The 25,660-nt window shown below is 31.2% G+C and overlaps 2 protein-coding genes across 4 annotated transcripts in view; one reads left to right on the top strand and one right to left on the bottom strand.

Moving 5' to 3' along the window:
• Positions 1 to 25,660, bottom strand: part of LOC113397191 (large ribosomal subunit protein bL27m) — a 221,623-nt gene that overhangs the window by 81,376 nt on the left and 114,587 nt on the right. The gene's annotated exons all lie outside the window — the stretch shown is intronic.
• LOC113397264 (protein sprouty) overlaps positions 1,823 to 25,660 on the top strand; it is a 38,373-nt gene continuing 14,535 nt past the window's right edge. Inside the window, exons 1-2 of one of the 3 annotated variants that reach the window (XM_064218184.1) lie at positions 1,823 to 1,998; positions 24,410 to 24,438. The gene's annotated coding sequence lies outside the window, so the exon portion shown is untranslated. Of the gene's footprint in view, positions 1,999 to 3,730; positions 3,889 to 24,409; positions 24,439 to 25,660 lie in introns of those variants that run through there. The other 2 variants (XM_064218177.1, XM_064218175.1) reach the window with 2 other exon arrangements.

The raw sequence follows: 25,660 nt of genomic DNA, 5'->3' as shown, positions 1-25,660 counted from the left end.
ATAAAATACTCTCACTACTAGAAAAAAAAAAAAAAAGTTCAGCTTAAAGTAATAATATTTCATCTGTTATAAAAATATTTACAACCTTAATCTATAAAATATTTTTCAATCATTAAAATTCGTTTCGAATATTTCTGTAATTTGAGAAAAAATAAGGTTAATGTAAAATGTATCGATGTAACTAATTTGGTACGAGTCATATCAAGTTACATGTATAATTTGATTAAATATTTCATTGAATCAACCTAAATGTCTACTTCGTAAATCTTCGCATTCGTACTCGTATCAGAAATAGCAGAGACAAGCGTTCAATTGATTTATTAAATAATAACTGTGCTATTCAGAAACTGTAACATATATTTTATGTAATATCAACGTAATCGATGTGGAAGATTTATAGCTAGGGTCTATATTTGTTGCATTGTCAATGCGTTACAATTCTTGTTAACTTAGATCGTACACATGTCCCGTGTTGAACTGGATTACTCACCCTTCAATACGGAACACACCAATACTGAGCATTGCCGTTCGGCGATAGAATATATGGTAGGTACCTACATAGACAATAAAATCAATAGATATTTATTTATTTATTGAGATGCTCAATGCAAGCTCTATCATAATGTTTTTCTTCAACACAGCTCGAGTGCACCTCAAATTAAGCACGTGAAAATTGATGCTTGTCTAAACAAGAAACTGAAATTTTCGGTATAGTTATAAATTATATTCTTAAGTTCTTTGTAGGTAACACTACACATATATCTTTTTAAATTATAGTAAGATTGTTTTTAAAGTTAAAATTCTATGTAAAGTCAATTGACATAAGCATAATAAGCATACATGGACTTCTGCTTAGTGTTTTGTTTCGAGTTTTCGACCAGCATATTTGTAATTTTACTTATATTATTATGATATTAATCCTTTTGTGTAATTCTTATGTAAAAATTGAAGAGTTTTTAATAAAAAAATAAACAGTTTTATTTTATTAAATCGTAATTAATATTTATTTATAACTTAAAAAATGCTTCTATTGTTTATAATACAAGTTAAGTTTAAATTTTAAAATACGATAATTTCTCTTATAATAGTAATTGTTTGCCTTTTTCATTCATGTTATTATATTTATAAATATGAAAAATAAATTCAGGTGTAGTATTAATGTTATAAATTCAATAAATATTTATTGTATACAATTCTAATCAGGTACAATTATCACTAAAGCGACGTTATGTATTATATATTTGTCCTATTATGTAGAGCTGCCGCAAGGAGACCTGAGCGGTAATAATGCATATTAAAAAGTACATTCCTACATATACAACCAGCGCACTATTTAATTAGATAATGTTCCCAGTATAATACACAGAGTTATGGCTCTAGACGTAACCTTTGACAAGCTAATAGGCTCGTAACCTACGTTGCTCTTGTTTTTCAACCATAATGGCTCCCGGAAGGACAGTACTCATACCAAATGGAGGAGCCAATGCAAACGAAGCATAATCGTTCAAAGGGAGGGGCAAGAGTGTGTAGGTAGCGCGTTACTTCCTCATAAGTTTAGACGTAGTAAAGTAAAACTGGACCATCATAGACGGACAATAAAAAATTAGATGTATGCCTAAAAGGCACTTAATACTTTTAATTGTGACAAGAGATCGTTAAACATTAAAATGAGATAATAATTTCCGATTGCTTTTTGGTTGCATCTTTGCAAATAACCATGTTATTCGGTGAGCGTGGGCGAGAGGGTGGTGTTTTCAGGGTCTAGGTCACGCCCCGGTGCTGAGTGCGCAGGCGCGGGACCGTTGAGGCGCTAGGAAGCAGACCAGCTCAAACCGCGCCGGAGCTTGCAGATGGAAGACCAAACTTCCGCTGTAGTCGGTTTTGTGGGTGACATATATAATATAATTGGCAGAATATTCAAAAAGTGATCTCAGTGAGTGTTTATTTTACAAAATTGGGTGAAGTGTTGTTTAATTGCTTTATGGTACGTTTATTAAGGTATTACGAGTAAATAATAATTAGTTTTAAATAATCCTAATTACTATATATAAAACACTTTATTCTTAAAAGTCTTCAAACTAACGTATTTCATTCAAGAAGCTATTACTCGTGATAGTTATAATCACGATACTCATTTATTTCTATATTTATCAATTAAATAATATTTATTTTTTTGCTAAACTAAAGCAACTGCACAATAATTAGTATAATATCTGTAATACATTTATTAAATAAAGTAAACTTATATAATTCTGGTTTTAGTATACATTTCAAAATACAATTTTAACTTAAAATTATATTTAATGTCAACAAGGAATAAATTAAGGGCCCACTATCACACAACCATAACATAACATAGTACGTTTTGTTTTAATTAATTGACATGCAATAAATATGTTTATCAATTAATGTACCTATAGACAAAATATTTATCAAAAAATGATGAAATTCAATAACTCTTTTAACACTTAAACGGTTATTGAATTTCATAAAATACGTTAATAAGAAGTCAAATCTAAGAAAAAAATAGGATATTCAAAATACATTAGCGTACATTAAGCACTTCTTATGAAAATAAATTATAAATTTATTATTAAAAAGTTGCGAGAAATTTAAATATATCTCTAAGGGTAGTACAATCTGGGTAGGTTAAGAGACTTATTAAATATCGAATACCGTGTAAAAGTTTCAAATTTTAACACAATAAAACGCACAATATATACATATTATAACTATTATACCATTGTAAATAGTCTTAAACGAACTATGAACTAGGCAGAGTTTAGTAAGGGATTTGCAATTTTTAAGTTGTTTAATAAAACAGCCTCAAAATGGTACCTATACTACCTAGCTACCTACTATGTTTTGATATAAATCTCTTCTTTTGATAGAAAAAGAATAAAAAACTGCATTATTAACAGTTGAAGATATATAATAATAGATAACAGATATCAAAAGACAAGTTACAGGGAATAATTGAGTTAGATTTTTCTGACTAAGATTTTTATTCATTTTAGAATGGCCATAAGAACAACCGATCCATAATTTCTCAGTAAAAAATATTCAAAGAAATTAATTAATCAAAAATTTGTTGGTAAGTAAAATTGTTAATAGATCCAAACTTAGGAACTAAAGTTTATTGAATAAACTTCAAAAAACAATTAACATTTTGATAAGGCTTAATGGTATTCCACAAAATATTTTTTAAGTAATTTTAGACTCAACCATATACACGTAAAAATTTAATAAATTAATGAAATATTCCTTAAAATAAAAAGTGTAATGGTTTGCGTGTTACGCGCTGTATACTCGTAGGTAATTAAAAAATCATTTATAAAAAAAAAATCTTATCACTAAAAAAATATGAATACAGAGAATGTCTTATTTTAATTTTTCCAATTATTAATTGCGATAAAAATGTAAGATATAGTAATTTAGCGTACACTCTAGATAACATTCGCTACTAATATATACCGAAACACATCTCGTCAACATCAGAAACGTCCTACAACTGATTTATTCTCAATAGATAACGTTATGTTGCTCTATATTTATGTTCGCAATAGTCTCACGAATGCAATAGCATGTACACAAGTACATTAGTTCGCACAGTAAACTAATAAGTCTAGTCGCCATTAGACAAGGTCGATTCAGTGGTTTCCTGCTAGAGCAGAGTTTCAGTATTTTTCGGCCACGTGCTGGCATCATTCATTCATGCGTACGAGTGAATGGGGAGTCGCGGGCAGATACAGTCGGCTGGCGATCGGCCGCGCGCACGCCGCGCAGCGCAGCCGCCTGCGCAACGCGAGTGACACCGTGCCATTGCCATTGCTGCCAGTCACGAACGGTTACGACAGTTACCAAGCCCCAGCACACCAGAAACTATCGGTGCGTCATCTATTTATAAATTTTGACTCCTTCAACCTTGAATTGGTTTCATTCATTATTTATTCTCGATGTTCTCGGCTTATCGATGACGGGAGTTTCGCTAATTGGAGATAATTTATACGATCTAAAATTGTTTGTGATTAAGAATGCACGAATTGGACGACTTCGACCGTTTCAAAGTCATTAATTTCAGCTTTTAAAACAACAAAAATATTGTATAGAATATGCTACCGCTGTTTCATTTGCTAACGTATAAAAAGCTATAAACAATAATCAGAAAAAAGTACCTACAAGTACATACGCTATGGTAGATCCTTTTATATTTACAGTTAAATACTAAGAAAGACTATTGACAGGAAATTAAAGTTGTCAGTAGGGCCGGCGCGGGCGCGGGCGGCTAACAGTAGCTGGGTCCCGTTGTTCAGAGCCTAGTCGAGTTGCCGGCTCTCGACACTCGCTCCATGCAGAACACTGATATATCACTTGCAGGAAGTACTCGGTACACCTATCACAGTTATCGCCAACACAGAACAAGACCTCATTGTAAAATGTCTCGAACAAAGCGCGTGCCAAATACCATCAACAAAAAACCACTTCGGAGCACTGTTTCATTGATAAGATAAGACATTCACAAAGGGCTACTAGAAAATTATCCGTGTTTTAAAAGAATTACAGCCATTATTTATTTTGAAAGCCAATATGACAAGGCTTTTAGAAAATTAAGACGGTTATCAATGTGGCGCCAGACGTTTTTTCAATACATACGAACGTTAAGAGGTTTAGATTAAAAGATTTGCTTTCGAGTTTTTTTAGATGAAAAACAATAACTATTGGATATGTAGCGGATTCTTGTAGTATGATATTCAGAATTATATTTCTGATTATTTTATGTTATGTTAAACAAATCTATCGTTGTAGTCGCTATCAATTAGCCGAATTTACGATACGTATCGCACATGTTGAATAAATCCTGCAAATAAATGTTTAAAGACTTTGAATTTTTAAATAAAATAATATTTACAGTTCATACTTTTATATAATTTAATCACAAAATATATTACCGCAATTTAATTTGATACAGATTACTATATGATTATTATCGATAATAGCAATAACTCTGCTGGTTTTTTTACAATAAAAAAATACTCGTAATTTAAGGACTAAGATAGAAGACTTTAAGGCCAGTTTCCAAAAAAAAAACATAAAAACGTAATTTGTCAAAAGTACTTGTATTTTAGATACAGTGTATTGCCATGGCACAGCAGTGCTGCAGTAGATATCATTGTTACGTCTCACTATTACTGTAGTTATTAATAATAAATAACTTCGCTACTAAAATGTAAATAAATATTGTATCAATTTTTTAATGGAATTATTGTAGTTGAATAGCTCATTGATTTGGGTTTAGACACATATTAATATATTATATTTTTAAGCGATGAAAGAATAATACGAGTTTTGAAACGTGAGGTGACCGTTTGCGAGTATGATAGCGGGTCGGCGCGGGCGTCGGGCGGGAACGCGACCTCGCGAGATAAATCTATCAATGAAGGCGATAAGGGGACCGCGTGTCACGTACCACAGGAAGTGCCCCGACTCCGCTTGCGCCCTGCACTCTGAACGCGCTATCGCTAATATCGCAAGAATTTTTGTAATAAATAAGGCGGAAAAATGTGCAGTACCAAAAAGTAAAGTATTAAGCTTAGTGAACTTTTATACGCGAATAATTATGGAATATTGAATAAAAGTAATTTTCCAACACGGACAGACAGACAGTTATTGACTTCATTATTATTACCTATATGATTATGGATACAGCAATCTCACACGAGTGAGTGAAGTGAGAGTTCAATGGCAGTACCATAAGGATATGTGCTTTTTCAGGAACGGGAGTGTTAACACACCCACTTTAGAATTTGATCTACTAGTGAGAATTTATTAACAGAAATCGGGTCAGTCAAAATAACTTTTGACTGACCCGAAGATGCCTTCGTCGTCTCTGCTGAGTTTGATCCGTCTTTTCCCGTTTCCTCTCCGCCATTTCCTTTTGAAACATGACGAAACCTTCAACGATGATTACCTGCGGAGCATCGTTGAAAAGATTCCTCACAGAAAGAGACCATGTCCGAGTCCACAAACCTGTTCTATTCGGTTCTGCCTCTCTGAATTCCACACAGGAAACGCCTCTTGCGTACGCTGAGCGGTATCCCGATCACATCAAAGTGTTAACAACACATCGTCAGCGCTTCGCGTCAGATCTTACACATATATCCTCCAAAACATCCGTAACCGGTCGCCCGAAGTCTTCTTCGAAGCCCCAGTGACCATCCAGGGTTAGATCGAATTACTTCACACCTGCCCTTGGTTTTTGGAACCGTAGCGCCTCCGTCATAAACTAGCCTAGCCACCGAGGCAATAAATACGTAAAATTTTGAACTCACTACAGATTTAAAAACCTATACGAACATCCAAGTACGTCTACTATTTCCTTAATAATAATATAAATTAAACACATTATAAATCTTTCTGTATGTGGAGCTTGTTAATTATTTATTTGTGCTAGTGTTGTTTCTAGTTATCAGAGCCGGAAACCCTAGTTTGGCATCAGACCAATGCGTTTGCCGTGCGCATAAATGTTTATGTTATTACATGCAAATAGGGATGTACCGGTATTGTTTTGTTTAGGAAACTTTGCTTATCACCTTTATCCTATTTCATTAACAATGAAACACGATCTGTTCTTCGGATCGTTAGGATTTCTTAGTGTATTTTTTATAATAGGATACAAAAAAATAAAGCGTCTAAACTTTGAAAGTCAATCCTACATAGGTTTATATTAGCTACAAATTAAAATACAATTTTGAGCTTTATTTCGTACAACTCCGTATGAGTAGGTATCACTCACCACACATCATTCTGTGGTTAAACAATACCATTTCGTTTCGGTTTGAAGAGTCTGGGAGCCAGTGTGTGCCAATTTCTAGGATGGTGGCGATCAAGATCATCAGGCTAGTCTGCCTACGTAATTTCAATAAAAAATAAAAAATTAAATACATTTATATTACAAACAAATTAAACAATTTGTTGAATTTACATTAGACCTTGCTTAGGACATTACATACACGTTTGGTAACAGGTAAATTGTGTATTTCGTGACATTCATGCTAACACCAAAATTAAAATGCAGCGTAGGTTGCATAACCTACTTATGGCCACTGAGAAGGCGACAGATATACCGATGAATCGTTATATTCAACTCAAAAAAACTTCGTGGTCATTAATTAATCAGTAGGCGGTATGTCGATGAGCAAATGATGCTATTCATTTATCCAAAGTTAGCACTAAGATGATTAATTTTAATAATTATTGTTATACACACATATTAATTTTATGAATTTAATGTTATATTTTATGTATATAATTTAATGTATATATTTTACATAAGTTACAGTTTAAAACAATGGTATTTCGCCAATAAACAATTACCTTTACAATGTTGTATGTAAAAAGCAAACAATGTTTTTTTTAAAACCCATTTCTAAACGACAAAAGCGTTACTAAGTGAAATTTTGAAGGGATACATTTAAAAACATAAATAATTGAGATACGAATTATTTATTAAAAAAATATTTAATTTAATAAAAAATGTGTTATTTCATATTTCCATTATTAAACCCATAAGTATTTACTTGATTTTATTTATCTTACTAGCGTGTAAGCTTTAATTCATTATACAATTCAATTATCGAAAACTTTTTGTATTACATATACAATATAATACAACATTTATTCAAAAATTATAGACAATCTGGAAAGAATAATAAAATCATACAACTTCCGTCTCGACAGCTTACTAACCTAATTTTATATAAATCTTTCAAAATTCAATAAGGAATTGTTATTATTCTTACTTGCTTACCCGGGGCTACATTAGTATATATTTGTATTTTTTTTTTTCAGTATTCAAATTAGACAGGACAAGATGTTTTTAAAAAATAAATCAAGTACGACGATTTTTACGGTAATTCAACAACAGTTATTATTAAAAACTATTTAAGTATCTTTTTTTTTAACATATTTGTTTATCCTACAATTATTATAAAACATTACAATAAGTTTATTGGCTTACTAACATTATTACTAACGATAAGTTGAATTCTGAATAACGTGAGCATTAATCAATAATTGTTAATAAAACTAAAGTAAACCTATTTCTTACGTATTAAGCTTAAGGTAGGTACTTACAAACGTACAACTCCATAATCCTGCTTTTAAAGAATACAAAGCGATTAGTACTTTATATTGAGTATAAGGAGAAACCACAACTTGTTAAGATTTATAGAACCTATGAGGCTATAACTATTAATAACTAACTAATTATCTGGGAATCATTGCAATTTAATACAAGTATACGCATAATCTTAAGTCATTAGTCTGAGCAAATACGATAGTAGAAATTATTACGTTGCGAAATAATTATAAAGAAAACCTGTTTCGTGCTTGATGGGATTTCAATAAGTGACATCCAACTTTTCTGAATGGCGAAGTTTTTATAAAACCTGCTATCTGTCTATACTCGCTTTTAGCCACAGTGATTAGTTAGCTCCGTGTTAAAAATTTAGATTTTATTATAAGTTTCTAGTTAGGTATTTGATTCATCCTCTTTATGGAATTTTAAAAATCCTTTCTTAATGCTACCTATGCCTTAGGAGTAATTTCTGACAAAGCCTTATTAGTTGTATTTATTGTATTAGGTAGGTATTGCACGAAAAACTTAAGAATTCGATATTATAGCAAAAATAAAATTATAAAACATATAGAAGTCTTCTACTATTATTGGCAAATCCAAATCTTTTAGTAGCTCACCAAGATATAGAGAGCCCCTAAGAAACATATTATATAAAAAAAAAACTACATATTTTAATAAATTTATGAATTATGTACTGTTTTAAAATAATGGGTCTCGCAAAAGTATAAAAGGGTCATTCAGGATTTTAATATTCTCACGTGTTCTAGAGCCCCAGGATGGGCTAAAACAACTTTGTATAAGTGTTAAAATTTTATTAAATAGTAAATATATTTACAGCGCGATCTAAAACGTTAGTGGCGCATATTCGCATACAAGTGAAATGTATACAAACACAAAAAAGTAAACCATAACACAAACAACAACACACAAAGTAAGACATAAGGAAATAAACTTCATGATAAAAACTCTTTGGTGGTCAAATTTCTTTTTATAATACTTAAAAAAGGGACTAAGGACTTTCGTTATGTTCGCAACATTTCGCATCGTTTTACGTCATTATTTGTTTATCCAAGTATGGGTATTTTTAAACAAATCATCATTTTAGCAAAGCAAGGCATGGCTCGGAAATAAAATTAAGGAAGATATTATAATATTTGACATCAGTCCGTTTGGAAAACTTACTTGATCATATTTTTAAGTACCAAGTTGATTACATATACATAAACAGCTGTTATACAATAATTATATGTACCTTATAATTGTATTATAACGTATAATTTATTATATAGTAAAGTATAGCCTGTAAACTGTAAACACTTGCTGGTAGGGCTTTGTGCAAGCTCGTCTGGGTAGGTACCACCCACTCATCAGATATTCTACCGCCAAACAGCAGTACTCAGTATCGTTGTGTTCCGGTTTGAAGGGTGAGTGAGCCAGTGTAACTACGGGCACAAGGGACGTATCTTAGTTCCCGAGGTTGGTGGCGCATTGGTGATGTAAGGAATGGTTAATATTTCTTACAACGCCATTGTCTATGGGCGGTGGTGACCACTTACCATCAGGTGGCCTATTTGCTCGACCGCTTACCGATATCATATAGAAAAAAAAAATCCCTATGTAGGACTATTGCCTCCTTTCGTAGACAAATTTCATTCGACACTTGGTCAAATCAAACTTTCTCAGGACGTTCTCCTTCACCGAGCACGAGATGAATTATAAACACAAGTTTGAAAATTCAGTCTTGGCTTGTCTGTTACTGTTCATCTTTCGGATATTATTCACGTATTCTAACCGCTGGGCCATGTAGTCTCGTTTATTGATTTTGTGCTAATTAATTACTTTTAATGTACACTATTATCTATTTTAATATGCACATGACATGCTTATGATAGTGATCGGATAGATCATTCTATCACGATCATGTCAATAATGAAAATAGTGTTCTAATATTCAAGTGTATGTATAATATATCCAAATTAATTTAACATAACATTAGTACATAAAAAAATCCAATGAATGTAATATAAACGAAAATTATATTAACATAGTTTTTAGTCTGTTCTTCGGTATAAAAGTTGTATATAAACAAAATTAGGTACTTCAATCAAATTACTATTTATTTAATTCCGATTTAACAAAATGTTAAAGACACATTTATTATTAGCGTTCAAACTCTCAATGTAACACCGAGAGTTTTTAATCAAAATTTCGAAATATCAATTCATGAGTTCAGTTTTGATTGGATTTCTGAGAAATCCTCGGGAAGCCACAGTTTATATAATATTTTATGTAATTCTACGAAATAACTATATTTAGCGATTTCGTTTCAAAATTATCGAAGAACAAATTACGTTTTAATTATTCGATTATTGCGAACGATTCTTATTGAAAACCGACTTAAGGTTACTTTAAATATTATAATAATCGAAACAAATATTGGGCGATTAAGTTTCACTAATAACTTTATCAGCCCTAAAATATCTCACTTTACTTTCTACTTACCTTAAGCAGGACTCATTATAAAGTTATAAATAAATGTATTACATTTTTATTCTTATTTTAAAAATGATGTACGAAGCATTTACGGCTACAATTGGATCTGTACTTTATTGCAAAATTATTACTTTATTTTACAATATTGATACCTGTTTTGTTTACCTTTAAGTTCAATTTTGGTACAATCAACTTTCGCATCCAATAAGGTGCAGGCCATATTGAACAGTTGCATAATGCCTTGCTCCGCTTTCCACCTGCCCACGTGTGGCTGTGGGCTAAGAATTTGGTACCAACCTCCATGCATCGCCTTGCGAAACTGATTATTATTATTATGCGTAGGCGCAGATTGTGAAGTCAACTTAATATTTCCATCGGTTTTATTGTACTACTATTAAGCATAATAAATACAAATTCCTGTAACCTAATACAGGAATTTGTACGTATGTTAATGGTAGGTTATAAAATAGAACCACTATAAATACTTAATTAAAAATAAATTATAACAATTCTGCTGGAAAGGGGTTTTTATTAATATATAATACTAAAAATGTTCTATGGTTTTATTAAATACAATTGATATTTTAAATAGTAAGTTTGAATATGGGTAAAGATTAGAACTTTTTAATGGAATATTGATTATTAACATAATTGTCTTATATTTCAAAGTAATTATTATACATTATTATAAACAATACTTAATATGAGTGTGTGTGTGTGTATAGACATATATATGTACCTACTTATAAATATACAACTATTTCATATTCTAAAATTCATGTTACTCTGAAGTAATTGCTTTATACACGAATACGATTTTATAACAAGAATTTGATCTTTGAATTGGAATTGCTTGTGCAAGTTTTCAATAGTGGGTGTTGGTAGGTGGTACTGTATAGGAACCACTCAGTGCGGCCTGTGTGGGACTGGCGCGGCCGCCGTAGGAGCGCCCCCGTTAATGAAATTATACCGCCTATTATTTTATTATTACAAATTATTATCAACGAATAATGATTTATTGCTTGCAATGTTTAATAGCTGGCTATAGTTATGCGTATTACAAAAGCAAATAGTAAAAAACTATTTGTATATAGTAAAAATGTTAATATTTTTTTAATAATTATTTTCTTATTATTATTTTTTTTTAATATCATTGTTTTCTTAAAGTGTTAGCTGACACCTAAAACTATAAATTAAACTTACTAACTTTTAATAATTAATAAAAGGATAGACTATTTTCTTTTATTTGCTCAAAATTATTCTTCAGTACATATTTGTTCCGTGTGAGTTTACATCGATTTATCATTCATATTCCAGTTAGCTACTAAGCAATCGTTTTTAACGTCATCATTATATTGTGTAAAAAAATACTAAGTATTTATTAAAAATCAAGACTACAACTTTAATTGTTGTAAAATAATAATAAGTTACTAACGTTCACATATTTAGTTCAATGGTATTTTGCATAAGTATGATAAAATAGAATATAGTTAAATTGTAACAAATTTAAATTGTTTGTATAATTATTTTGAATGCTAACATAACTATTTAAAATTTATACTTTCTACAATTTGATTAAACCTAATTATTTTAAATAAAATCACTTTTTATTAAGTTGAATCGATTTCCATTCAACAATTTAAAAAAGAAACATGACGTAGTAATGTTAGTTCTGCTGAAAACGTTAATAAAATTCTCTGCAGTTATAAAATTCATTGCATAATTGTCATTACATAATTGACACCCCCATATCGTAATCGAAAAGGATTGATGTTACCAATATTTCGGTGTGGCAGGGCGCAGGGTCGTCGACCGCACTCTTCGACGTTGTGCGTGCTATTTCCAGCGCGAGCGCGCCCGACCGCCGCCGAGTACACCCGAGCGATGAGCACGCGTAAACAAACATGGCCGAACTGTCATTCACCAATTCATTCATAAGCGATCATTGTATTTGACAAATTGACACTAACTCATTATCTGCCAGAATACTAGAGACAGTGTACCAATATCTAGTTTTAATAATAAATCATCATTGAAGAGTTTTTAACGAAATTGTCAGTTAAAATACTTTGTTCATACAAAAGATTAAATCATTTGTGTTATGTAAAATACTACTACTAGGTTTCACCTTAGAGGAATAACATTGACATCGATTAAATTAAATTTTATAAGAAACGGACCAAGTCGCATGTTAAACAACAGATTCGGATTTTTTTTTTAATATATAGGTACCTATTGTAATACATATACTTCATTATATATATTTATATCTTCTAAGTGAAGGAGTAAGTAGACGGTTGCGTTTAATTGTGCTTTAAGATTAAAAATGCGATGATATTATGTTAACTCTAGCTTATTTTTACGCGTCTTATAATTCGAAAGATAAAAACAAGAACAAGAACCGTCTGTCCATTGAAATATTAACAGAGTTTTTAAAATGAAGACTAGCTTAGCTCTTAGATTACAAACTGTAATCTAGATTTTAATTTCGACTTGGTCTTTATAGAGAGATGTTAAACTTTTAATCGATTTACTCTTCAGCTGTAACTGAAATGGATAATAATTTAAATTGAATCGGTAACAAAACAATATTTATAACGACCTATTAGGTAGATAAAATACTATATAGTTAAACGTGCTGATTAAAAAGTATATATTGTTGTAGTTATGAAAGTAGAGACATTTGTTAATTAAGAATATAACTTTGGTTTTATTTTACGACTAGAATAAAAAAATCATTTATACAAATGAACTGAAACTCATCGCGCCAAAACTAGTATCGTACGATGTCATACTTCATACATATGAAGGTATGCATTGTTCTTACTCCAAGAACGGATAGGGTTAACAATTCCGAACAAATCTCTCAAATTTAAAGATTTCATACATTAATTAAATGCATATTACATAATTCAACTTTAAGAAAATACTTCTAACTAAAATAATTATATTTACTATTGCATATTAACTTCATATATATATCATTTTTATCAAAAAATGATATATGAATATGAATGGTAAAAAAAATGATTAGTTTTATTAATTTGTGTCATATTGTAACGTCAAAACAATCAGTAAAAATAAAAATGTCAGGTGATTGTGATGATTCACACGAGGAAAATAATATGAAAGTATAGACAAAATCAATCGTATTTATATATCAGTCATATAAAAGAATCTACCCATCTATTTTTTTATCTGTGCAATACTTATTGATTTTATAAAAAAATAATAACGGCCAAGTAATTTCGAAATCAATTTTTTTTAAGTCAAATAATAAAAATAATAATTACATTAATTAACGCTGTTGACAACCCTACCCTATACCATAATATAGCACATCTGTAGAACATATTCAAGCGTGCCTTTTGTTCCTACCCTGACCATGTGGCGTGCGGTACGTTTAGTCGACGCTTTTTCTAACAGTTTTTTTTGACATTCGAAATTTAAAAACCATTCATGTGCCTATTCGAGTATCCGGTCACTAAAATAAGCCTTTACATGACAGTGGAACGGATATTATTTCGTTAGTTACACTGTTGAGTTATGTTAAATGGCATTTTGGTCTTCGAGTTGAGCTCTCGATTAAAAAGTGTGATAATAGGTATCTAGGTACGTTTTTTTAAAAATACTCTATGTTTTGACTTCCATAACGTGCTCTATTTGATATTTTATAAAATGCACGGATCTATTTTGCATTATTAAAGGTACTTAACTTGTTGTTATTAAATCGTATTAATATAAAAAATTGGTTTCTAAATTATATGTTATAATAAATATTGTGTATAATAAAATAACTTTGTAAAGTTTATCTTTATTTGGTGCGATATGTAGATATCTTAATTATTATTAAATTTATTTAATGTTAATCAACACCGTAAATATGTAAGATACAGCCATAGAGTGGGCACGGTCACGAGTATGCGACGCTGCGGTGACGCCGACGTCAAGCACGTGTCGCTTGAAAAGCTGCCAACTCGCTACGACATTTCCTGTTTACTGTCACCCGCGCTGCGCCCGCGCCGTCTCCCAGCACGCCTCAATGAAAGTTAGGATTAAGAATATTTGATTCAATTCGAAAAATACACGAAGGAAAGTATAAGACGCTTTTGGCGTTAGACGGATCAATAATTACCGTCTTTGTACGTTATGTAAAATTAATATGTGCTCGATGTAAATATGGAGCTTTTAATTATTACATTTAAAACATACATAATATTGAAATTACGTATTAAAAAAATGTGCTTAATATTCACATTGATTCTTAAGTTAAAGGCATACTTATAGTAATATTTAAACATATCATTTTTTTATTTATTTATCATAATTTAGAACTTAAATCTTGACAATATCTTATATCTAATATCGCAAGCCAAAATCGTTACGATGTGGACATAACATATACATACATTTTATTACATTTCGATAAACTTACATTTCGATATTAGGTAAATAGGAGTTTGTTATCAGATCGTAAAAATCTAAAGTAGCGTACGACCTCAAATTGTCCCCAGTAACTTATTTAACATTGCCCAACTCTCGTAGTTTACATCAACACTTAAAAAATCTATTTTTTTCTTACTAAGTTTCCGTTTGTTGAATCTCGATGCGAGAGTTCCGCGTACGACATGGCCTTGGAGAGTGTTGACCGAAGGATTGCTCCTATTAGCACTTTTTAGATCTACAACGAAGCTCAGTGCAATATTTAATGTTTATTGAATATCGTCGACGTTCGACATAAACGCAAAAAATATAATGGGTGACGGTTTTATTTTGTGAACACTCATGGTATATGAACATATTATATTATATGTAATATAAGTTTTTCATCCTCCTTAAATAATACAAACTAGCATATGTTAGCGTATTGGACAATTTTCGGTAGTAATATTAGAAAATATATTTTACTAATTTTATTAAAGTTTCATAAAGTTAAGATACATTTCTTTGAAGAGCTGCAACGGTCTCGTAACTAAAACTCGAGAATCTTATCCGTCGATTGCGGGCTCAAGCCCTGCAAATACAATATCTACTTTTCATGTCAAGTACATGAAAATTAGAGGTAGTATTTAGGTTTTTAATATTTATAAAATAATAGTAAGAAAACCTGCATACAAGGCGGAATAAAGTTTGCCACATGTGTGTAAGTTTAACAAAAAGAAAATAAGGTGTTAGCCCAGCGCTGGGTCATTTATTTTTTATCTCTTTGAAAAGTTGTTAAGAATGCATAATGTTAGAAATGATATACCTTAAAATAATTGTAATAATTATGGGACTGGTGTCTTTACCAATCAGATCTTTATCAGAACTCATTATTACTGAAATTATTTCTTATATATATAAAATAATTATCTACTTTATTTCACTTATTTGGGCATGAGTGTATGTCTGATTTATATATAAATGTCAAATCATTTTTTTTAAATTATACTAATAAAATTAAATTATTTAAATAAGCGTTTGCTGTAGCAGAAAACATAAAATTTTATATATTTCTTACAATAATATTAATTAAAACATAACATACTTAAATATTTGTAACTTTATAGATGTTATAATATATAGTATAGGAACTATTAGGAACAAACCTGACCAAATATTTTTTCTTCTTGTCGTTTATACACAGATAACGCATTGTGTCACTTTATCAAAGTAACGAGTGTCGATGTTTCTTAGCTCGAATATTGCGAAAATAAATAAAAAAATCTAATTTTAATAATAATAATAATATTTGCACAGTGTTTATTAAATTTATACTATTCGTACAAACGTCGCACGTGTGTTTCAAATTTATACCTAAATGTGTTTTAAAAATAAATACATATATTTAAATAAATATTATAATACATTAAATATTAATCCGTCTGTGTTCAGACTATAGTGCTCTCATTTTTTTTTTTGTTCACGCTTGTTTTTTATATTAAGTAGATATTATTAAAATATATTACTTTTTTTTTATTATTTCGACACAAAAAACAATCGTTATTTTTCGCCATTTCTTTAATCATAACAGTCGTTATTTTGTCGTTATTTAAATAACTTATCTGTGAACATAAACATAAATATGTAATTAACGAAGGTAATTTTTCAGATTTTTTACAATTTATTAAAATATAATTTTAAAAATAATTAGCATATAAACATAACAAGTTTTATGTGTTTGGAATCTGTAAAATATAAATAAACAAGCAAACGAAGCATACCTCTCAATATAATATTAATATGGCTACGACTACATGGCTATTAAAAATAAAATTGAAATATTAAAATTGTATCGTTAATATTCTCTTTTTAAACGTTCAACTCATTAAATTCGTTAATGGACTCACATCCGGTTCGCTGGCTACAAACTGATACTTCGGGTTTTTTGTGTTATTTGCAATTTTTTATTGTAAATCAATAAACGTAAGTTGGTAGTTTCAGGTATTGTTAATAATTTTATTTTATATTCTTATTATTAGCCTGATACAAATGTAAGGGACTTTTTATATCGTATTTATATTTTAAATGGAATATATGATATAAAACCTTTTTAATTTTTGACCAAACCTTTTTACTGTAATACTATGGTAGGTTGCAAGAGAGCTCACTTTTCGAACATATTTCACGTATTATTGCAGACAATATAGAAATATAATACTTCTTTAAAATTTTAAAAATCGTCCATCTATAGCAATGTAATAGCATAGTAGCAAATATGGAAATGTTATAATTGCAACAAAATTAAATAAGTTAAAGTAATTTTCAATCGAAAGGTTTTTTGGGTGAGTGTGCTATATTTTTTTAAATTGTATATGAAACCACATAGCTTCTATATTTTTGAATTTATAAGCAATAATTGTTTATAAAATTAGAGACACCCATTATTTAACATTCCGTATTCAATAAAGCAACAACTATAAGCTACGTATCAAGAAGCCGTATCACATATCTCATGTCTAATGTCATGGTACTCTTGGGGATACGTTTAACGGGACACGCAATTACGATGATAAAACAACTGGTGGCATACATTGCCGCTTTTCACCGAGAGATCAACAATCTTACATTGTGGAGCATAAATTGCTTCTTTATAGAAGAATCACGCAATCTATATAACATATAATGTATGTTGTCGCGGTTAAATCCGGGATAAGGCTTAACGGGGGACGCAATTATGATGATTAAATCAAACTGGTTCCAGCACACGCTGTTCGTTCGCTGTGACCGCAGCTATGATCTCTGCGATAATATTGAACATCAAATTCATGTATTAAATATTTTTAAAATCATATAATTGAAAATTTTCCTAGCAGTTTAATATTTACAATCATTTTACAATATAATATATTTAATGGAAATAAATTTTCATTGGATAGGACAGGCTAAGGACAAGAAGGAAAGATGTTTAAGATTAGCACAAGCTGAAGTGTGTACTCGTATCTTAGACATTTTCATATTGGGTTATTATAGTTAGGTACTTAATCTCTAAGTACTTAAAACAATTACAACTAATTTTTGGTAACTATGATCGAGTAATTTATTTGAAACAAGATTTCTAAATTTAAAAACTAGTAATTTTTTTAATATATGTATAGAATAAGTTTGATGTTGTATAAACATATTCATAATTTAGGGTTTTATGACGAAGTGAAAAAGAAATTGTTTTAAAATCTTTACAACGGAAAGCTGAAGAGGGGAATTAAGTAAACTGAGTGAAAACACAAGGGCGGTGTTTCAAAGGAATATAAATATAACTGGCGCCGGCTACAGCGACAGAACGCTTCTTAACTAATCTCTGATCTCATGCGAGAGCCAATTTGCCTCCCCTTCAGAAATATTAAAAAAAAATATCTTTTTGTCATTGTCGCCCATTAATGTAAATTTTTATTACAATAACAGTTTTCAACCGGCGTGATTAGTAAGGACATTTCTTTCGTTAAAAATATATATCAGATATGTTTAAATAGTAACATCCACTTTCAAAGTTACTGTACTCGTACATGATACAGGTTTCAACTAAGTTTAATGATAGATGTTTCATTATTTCAACCTACTTATTTTGTGTTTAGATTGTACAATTCTGGTTTTCGATAATTTTGAATTAAGTATGATAAAATTAAATTCAATTTTATTATGAGTTTTTAGTCATACTCGTAACTTTATAGTTGCCATAATAAAAAGGCCAATTAATTTTAATATAAAAACATTTTTTTTTCATTTCATAATAAAATTAAATCCTTTTACGTCTGACCAAGAATTATTTGTTAAAAACTTAAATAAATTGCTGTGGATGTATTTAAAATTTAGTGGTCTGACGCATATTTTTTATTTATGTATATTTAAGTATAGTGCAATAAATAAATAAATTAATTTTACTGGTAATATTTATTATAGTAGTCTGAGTTGATAATTGACAAAGATACTCTTTTACTATTAATATTTGCCAAAAAAAGAAAAGTCGCGGGAACAGATTGTTTTAATTAATTTTTACATGTATATTTTTAATACGTTAATTAATCTTTTATTATTGATGTGAGGTATTTATATGAATCTCTTAGTGTGGGAAAGGCGGCTTAGAACTCAATACGCGACGTAAGCTACTAGAGCAATAAATAACGCTTTGCAATTAAAAGTATGTTTATAGATGTTAAATCCTTATCGTTATATAATTAGCTAATGCTGTTTTCACTATGTCATTTATTTTAAACATAAAATCCTAACCTCAAATTAAAAATATTTAATCCAAATTGATACACAATTTTGATACATTGGTTTATATATCTTCTATATATATTTTTATTTTAATTAATTTATAAATATTTTATTTTAATATGAATAAAAGATTAACCGATTTTGTTGTAAAGATCAAATGTTTTTTTTTTATCTCTTAGGTCTGATTCTTATTATCCCATTTTTATTCTGAATAAATCTATTCCTTTGCGGAATGGCACGTATAAGCCACACATTTGTTAAATACGTTGTTACATGTTAGTTCCTAACGACATTTTTATTGACGTCCCATGGATTAAAAATGGACACGACGACCATTCTCATAAGAGCCAAGTGCACGGGACATTCACTCAATCTCATAATCTGATGGGACCGGAATGAGTTTAGTCACATGACCAATAGTTTTGCGTTCTTTTCAAGATACGGGACTATAAGCACTGTCAATTTTTAGATTCTGGCTGGCTACTAAAAAAATCTTGACAGAAAACTGAATAATCTTTTAATGGTTGAACACCTGGTTGAACATTTGGTCAGGACCTGAGAATCTGCAGGCAGGCAGGGATTATAGTTAGTCACTAGACCAACCAGACTATCAGTCTCGTAAGCACAGATTATGCACTTGAAATCGTGATACTTGCTCTGTCTTCGTGTACTGGGTCACCTCAGCGTTATTAAAAAATATATATTCGTCATAATCAATAGCACATTACAATCAAGCACATATTGTGTCTTTCTGGAAGTGCAACTACTTAATTTTGTGACGAGAACTTAAAAACGGCCAGCAATATACGTATTAACATAGCGGAATATCTGTTTCAATGTATAGCAGTTTTAGGGAAAAGAAAATAAGAAAAACAAAAAAGAAGTGAAACTACTATGTAATATAGAATTATACATATATGTTCTGCACTTCTATTGTTGACTAACAATGCCACGAATTACCTTTGATTGTACTCTCGAAACTTAAGCGAGTTTAAAATTAGCGTCGTAGCGTGATTTGATAGGCGAGCGAACGGAAGTCACGTCTAAAATAACCTGATGTTTGCTAGCCGAGCACTTCCACTGTACGTCATGTTAAGAAATCCCTATATATTCTATATTAAAAAAAAAAAAACTATAAGCATGATTATGTGAGGAACAGCGCCGTGAAATATATGTAGTGCTCTTAAACTAGAAGTGATTATTAAGTAATACTAAACGGTCATAATTATGTACTAATAGATGCCTCAAATGCGTCATTTTATTTTTATTACTAACTATTCTCTCAGTATCAATAATCGGGAACCGTTAATTTATACAAATAATAAAAAATTACAGTCTGTGATTTCAAATTAAGTGCCAATTAAATGCCAATAGTTAATATGGCTATTTGCGAGATACCAAAACCAAAACAATTCTCTTTTTTTATTTCTATCACTGCTCAAAATAAGCTTCTTGTTTTTATTATAAACATCAATGACATAATATGACGTAATTAAGGCTTCAAAAAATTATAATATCCTCTGCTTCTGTACTGTAATCGGAAAACGCATCATGCATATTTGCATAGACTCTAAGCCGCAATGTGCAATGCAGTAATAGGAGTTCTCGTGCTTACCTCATTAAAATTGACACGAAAACAAGAATTCGTTTTAAAATAAATACCCAAATACTTTAATAACAAAACTCCTCACTGATGAAATGAATTGTTACTACACGTTGAGCTAATTAGCCTTGAAGTGTTTTACATAATACAAGGGAATGTGGCATTTTTGACACGCTTGACGTATTGCTGCAATGCCGGACGGGAATGGACTGAGCACAAAGTTGTGCATTGTACTGTAAAAGTCAAAGACACGCAAAGGAGAATTTTCATTATTTGTATGATCATGATGATTGCACCAAACGCTATAAACGGCTAAAATATTAAAGAAAAAAATATATATCAAAGATTTTAACAACGATATAATATTGTATTCTATATTATAAGACTTTAATCTAAAAAAATATAATTTCATAAAATTATAGAAATTTTCCTTAAAAAAATATATTGATAAAGCATGACAATGATTACCCTTTTCTGGAATTTAATGTTCGTTTGGTAACTCTCTCAATTCTTTGACATGCAAAAAAACAACTCGTTCAAATTAAAAATGAAGCTATAAATTAAATTTAACTCCAGTATGAATGACGAAAGACTGCTTCACAATTCGAACAATTTCGTGAATACCTACGCCATATTTCAACTTCCCAAGTATCTAATATTGTGATTGAATCTCATTTTCGCTGAGTTTTTTATTTGTTTATCGATGTTTCCGAACAGTTATTTAAGTCTTAAAAATAATAGTGATAGAATAAGTTACGTGTTTTTTTTATTTTTTATTGTTGTTTGAATATTTTTTGTCTAGAGTGATGTACTTTTTTCGACAGTAATAAACTGTCCAGCAAAGTACTGTTTGATATTATAAGTTACTTGTATTCAATTATAATATCAAACGGAATTATTTATCTGTGGAGTAATATTCTCGATGGTGCCAGTGGGCGTCGAGAATGTGGATATTTTGGGCCATTATCGCGCGCCCACGTCTCACTATTGGCAGAAAAATGTTACTAAAATACATCGTCGCATTTCACTCGTCTTGTGCCGAGTCAGAGGCTGACATTGATGCTGCTCGCGGCCTGTGGGCTGGCATCAATGAAGTTTCCAACGCTCGCTAGTAGATTAGACCTCATTAATGGCGACAGTCGATATTGTTTTTACGTCGGCTGCCCCCGCCCGTCTCAGGGTCTCTTATCTGCACCTTATCATTGTTACAAAGAGCGGAGAGACGTAATGGAAGATATGTGTTCCAAATCGCCGAGATCTCTTGCTCGTTTCCGGTGGTTGTTTACAAAAAAATAATATATATCTATATATAAAATCATTGTCCGAAAGCGGGCGTACGAACCGGCCGGCCGAGATACTTGGTGCGATTAAAAATCGTTACAACTTCCGTTCGGGTCCGAGTCTCGGAGCGGAGGCCCAGATAAAAAAGATAAATAAAAAAATAACATAAAGATCGATACGGCGGGACGGCGCTACCTGTTTTTTTCACCGAGCCTTAGAGCTTGAGGCAATTGGGACGCTTGTGTCGCTGTGGCCAACATATTTATTGTACATATTATATGCGTGCATTCCTCTTTATAGCACACGATATAAACACGCGATGAAAAATAAACCACGAAATCAATTATCCTATACGTGATAAAGATCAGAATACATTAAACTTGAATGAGTAGCTTTCTCTACGTCTCTACATTCCTGCAATTTAATCTCCTAGTATATAAAAAAAGAATGACACGAATAAAATAGTCAAAGGGTAAAAACATACAATGATCTGTCAAGCAAAACCAATGATAGAATGACTTTTGATGCAAGTTTGCTTGCTCGTCGTCCCACGTGAATGCTTCGTCTCAACAATTATCTATTTATTCGAGTAGTAATATAAACTAAAAAATACTATCTAGTGTCTACAGTTACAAATAAAACCAAACATGAGCTGCGACTTATGTTTCCGGTCATTAGGCTCTGCTGATTAATGAGTTAATATGTACCTCGTGGAAGTGATTACCATTATTCATTACTTACTGTTACTAGCTATGAATATCGATCCCGCTTTAAATCTTCCTAAGAGCCTCTTGTACTCTCCGATGTCTGTACCTAAATAACAATTTATGGGCCCTCTAGCTTTTAAATTTAAGTACAGGTTATTTTAAACGGATTATTACATACTATCGAAAGAGATACCATAAATGTCATTAGATATTGTAATGCGTTTCTCTAAACGACACTAGCAGCGACAAATTAATGATGCTATAAAAACACTCGCATTTACATTTTAAGGTATGGGACGTTAATAAAATAATCGTAGTGAGAGAATTACAGACAACTTTTCAAAGTGACAATATTTGCTTCTGAAATAATTACTATCCGGTGAGTTACGATCGCGTCTCCTCCATGAATTACGAGCCGAGCGGGTTACATATTCAAATTAATTGCAACAGTAGATATTATCGGCAGTCGATAAGAGCAGACGAGATCGGCAACAATTTCACGAATAGTGCGCCATGATAATTAAGTGTTCGAAACGCGGTGGTGTGCGTGGGCCCGAGTGGCCGAGCGAGCGGGCGAGGCGCGGAGAGCAGGCATATCAAGTCTGGTAACTATGCGGCGTAACTCCGGTAGCAGTGCAACAGGTCTGAGGCGGAGGGCGCGGGCGCGGGACGGACGGTAGGAAATCCTTTGCTCACGAGCGCACACAGCTAAAGGCGTTCCAGTGTGCGCCATCCGGTTTTCTTTGCGCGTGAGCACCGTGTACACATGCCGTGCGCCTGTAGTGGTGTATATCGAGTCGATCGATCAATGAGCTCGACATCGACTCGGACTGTTGCCTGCATGCAACTCATTGATTAACGCTATGAACGTGGAATTGTTTATTCATTCATGATGAATATTTTTATTTCAAATGAACGTTTTTGTTGTCCGCAACACACAGGTTGACCTTCTTGAAGCAGACATGCTATGATGCTTACGTACGCGTACGGAGACCTTGAATATATTCTTTCCGCACATGTAGCACATCTGTTTAGTCTTCCTTACGGAATTGATACTTTTCTTAATATACTTTCTTAATAAAAATCAACCTTCATTACTATTAAACTTTACTTTAGTACCAAAATAACATCTTTACGTATGTTTAAGTTATAGTAAGTATTCATTGACCGCAGAGCTAATGGGCCACTTGATGGTATGTAATCATCACTGACCATAGACATTGGTGCTGTAAGAAATATTAATCTTTCCTTACATCTCCAATGACCCGCGAACCTAGGGAGCTAAGATGTTACGACCTTTGTGTCTGTACACTGGCTCACTCACTCTTCAAACTGAAACACGTCAATCAGTAAACAATAGAATGTCTGATGAGTGGTACTTAACCAGACGGACTTGCACAAAGTCCTACCACCAAGTGTCGAGCGTACACTGTCAATCATTAAAATAATTATTGAAATTAATTCATATTAACAAAATAATTTGTCAATTTACAGGTTTATGCCAGACCCTGCGTAAAATGTAGGTAAGTAAATACCATTTACAATTAACGCAAGTAAATACAGAACACTTCATTGAAGAATTATGTATGACATTTAATCCATTTATATTGAAATGGTTAAAAATCAATACTAAGAAAATCAATGAATGTCTATATATTATGATTAAATGATTACTTTAAACTTTAATCTAATAGAATTAGAGTTTATATTACTAAAGAATATTAATATTCCTTTTTGCAACTCATTACTTAGTAGTCAAATGGACGTTACGTATTTAATCAAAGATTGCCTCATAATACGCCTTAAGAATAATTAATTGTCATCGATACATTGATTGTCGTGAATATAATTTTTAACCAAATAATTTTTAATTACCGAGTAACTGTACAATCAAGATTTTTGAACATTATACTACATTTAATATGAATTACTGTAAAAAGTTTTACGTAATCATTATTATATGTTTTAATAAGTAGGTTTTTAAGAATCACTATAAAATATATATGCTCGTATGTTATACATTTGAAATCATATTTGCATTCACTTTTAATACAATTGGAGTTAATCAGCTAAAATAAATATTAATTATATTCATACTGTAATATCATAGGCATTGACTTATATTTTTATTATTATTATATCTATATATTTTATTCGGCTTGACTATTGCTTGTGATCACTACGATGTAACAATCGCAGAGTCATACAAAATAAAAAATGTTAAAATATATTATTAATGTACTTATATTGGAAAGTTTTAAGCGTACAAAACTCAGACATATGAGCAATTCTATCTTGTCAATATTGAATACATTCGCCATCATCGTGTATGTCCATATCACATGAGACTTGAATTTATAAGAAAACGTGGAACACAGATGTCGGGATCAATTAGCTGGACGCGTGGTGGCGAAGGGATCGTGGATATAAGCATATCATGTTATGTTATATTAAAACAACTGCGTACGCAAAATTGATGGACAGATTAAAAATGTCATTAAATGCTAACGGATAATACATTTCGTTACATACCTTCATATTTTAAATAAAAAAATATCGTATAATTTATCTACTATTATTAGTTTTGAAGTAGCGCAGTTCCGATGGTAGCTAGAAGGTAAATATAAAAAAAAGCGTATTAATGAGCTTGAACATCCTGGACGTGAGGCTTGTGTGGCAATGCGGTACGCAGGTGTGGGCTCGGAATTTGCGTGGCGTGGTCGCAGGCATCGCGTGGGCGGCTTG

This window comes from Vanessa tameamea, chromosome 3 (genome assembly GCF_037043105.1).
Source record: "Vanessa tameamea isolate UH-Manoa-2023 chromosome 3, ilVanTame1 primary haplotype, whole genome shotgun sequence".
In the NCBI taxonomy this organism is placed as follows: Eukaryota; Metazoa; Arthropoda; class Insecta; order Lepidoptera; family Nymphalidae; genus Vanessa; species Vanessa tameamea.
The sequence above is the reverse complement of the archived record's forward strand: the minus strand, read 5'-3'. Positions and strand labels throughout refer to the sequence as shown.